The sequence below is a fragment of the Colobus angolensis genome, unplaced genomic scaffold (assembly GCF_000951035.1).
Source record: "Colobus angolensis palliatus isolate OR3802 unplaced genomic scaffold, Cang.pa_1.0 Scaffold15, whole genome shotgun sequence".
NCBI lineage: Eukaryota > Metazoa > Chordata > Mammalia > Primates > Cercopithecidae > Colobus > Colobus angolensis.
In genome coordinates this window covers 8,425,834-8,428,090 of record NW_012114599.1, presented here as the reverse complement: position 1 = coordinate 8,428,090, position 2,257 = coordinate 8,425,834, and positions in this window count along the sequence as shown.

The window sequence follows — 2,257 nt, the reverse complement described above, 5'->3', positions numbered from 1 at the left end:
TGACATATAAGTACATTTTTATAATCTATATAAATTTTTCACATTTCCACATATGCATAGGTCTCATTCTGGGCACTCTGTTTTTCTTGCATTGACCTATTTCTCTGTTAATAAAACAATATCAAAATTGCTGTTATATTAGAATAAGGCCTAATATCTCATAGCTTATGCTACATTTAGTTTTGACAATTCTATTGGATTTTCTCAACCATTAGTTTTTTCTTCGAATTTTTGAACTAATGTGCTAATTTTAACGAACAACTTACTTGTATTTTATTGTAATTTAAATGTAGAAGAATTTATCATTTTTATAAGGTGTATTTCTGTTGATGAACATGGTATATGTTGTATTATTTTAATCTATTGTGTTCTCAGTAAAATTTATCACTTTATAAAGTTATTATTCATTATTTTCAAAATGTCTTTGGTACCTTATAGTATTTGTTTACATTTATACAATATTATTTTAAAATAACATTTTGAATGTTTGTCACTAATGTATATGAATACAATTTTTTTTTTTTTTTTTTTTTGCTTGGTAAAGAAATGTTGCTCAACTTAATTTCTTCAAGTAACATAATTCAATTACTGTCTCTGAGGGAAGTCTGTTGTGTTTTTAAATTTTCAGCTATAATGAGAAGCATATGTATTTTATTTAGCATTTCTACTTGGTTTATATCAAAGTGCTTTACAGAACAAGTAGCCTGAGATGACTTTTTTCTTAAGTGGTTTAAGTTAATGTCCTTAGTGGAAGAAAAGCAACTTTAATCCTAATTGTTAACCTTAGTGTTTTGGATATGAAATTTACTTTTAAATATTGTGCATTTTAATATATTACTTTCTAAAATATATGTAGTTATCTTAAGCATAAAAACAAAATAAGCAGTATAATCAGCATAAGCAGTAAAAGTCAGTAACAATTCCAGAGTTTACTGCAGAATGATCTGAGGCCTCTGTTGCTACTGTATCATAGTTGAGCTTTTCCCTGTATCCAATCTGGCTTTCCTCACTCCCTCCTCAACAGGTATTATCAAAAAGAAGAGCCCTCAATAAGCTTTCTGTACACTAACTTCCATCTCAGTGTTTCCCGAAGAATCCAAGACATCAGGGTTGAGTTCCAGTTCTACAGTGAGTCAGAAGAATGTTACAGATGACCCAGTCAATGCTACAAAGAGAGAATCCAGCAGGGTCCAATCCATGGACAGGGTTACTACTTAGGAATTCTGGATCATCCTCAGAGCGCCTGTATCTGAAGGGCTAGGAAGGGGATACGTGTGGAAAATCAGCACGGAAAAGGAAAGTCAATCTTGCCTACTCCTTAAAGTCATGTATTTCTTGGAGTTCCAAAAATTTGATCTCTAAACATGACTTTGCTTCTTGCTAATGATGTGAGATTGTGACTTCTATAAGTGCTGGTTTTCTCTTCTGCAATATGAGAATACAACAGGGTGATGCTAAGTATTATATGAGGAAATATTTGTGAAGTGCTTAGCACTGTGCCTAGCACATTTTTTTTTAAATGAGCACCTCCTTATATCTGCAAACATTACCTACTTTAATTCCCCACATAATTAGGAAAGATATCAGGTTTTTCCTGCAAATTAGTAGCATCAGAGTGATAGAAAGAAGACAAAAAGCCAAAGATATGGAATAGAAGGTTTCAGTTTGGAAGGAGGGAGAGATCAAAGGACACAGAAAGGCAAGTAGCTTTAAGGAACAGAAGAGGAACTAGAACAGAGTTGCCTTCAGGCTGTTACCATACTCCCTGCCCCAGTATTTAATAAATACTTGATACACCTAAAACTTCAACATACCAGGCAAAAAAAAAAAAAAAACAAACTAAAAAACCCCTCTTGAGCGATAGATTTAAACTTCATAATGGTTTAAGATAAATGAAATTTAAATCTCAAAGAAAATCATTTGTATAACTGGGGACTTGGAACTTCGGCACCCTGTTCCTGTAAAAGTTCTACCTCCTTAATTCCATACTTAAAATAAATGTATTAGTCACCATAGCCATACTTTGAAAAATGTGATACTCTGCAGGGAGTGTTGTCTTTTCTAATGATATATTCTCTTTGCTTGAGTGGTCATTAACAGAAAATGACATAGAGGTTCTTATCAATTTTCATTTAGATAGCATGGAAAAGCAAGGAATTCAACATTCTACAGTTTTTTTTTTTTTTTATTATACTTTAAGTTCTAGGGTACATGTGCATAACGTGCAGGTTTGTTACATATGTATACTTGTGCCATG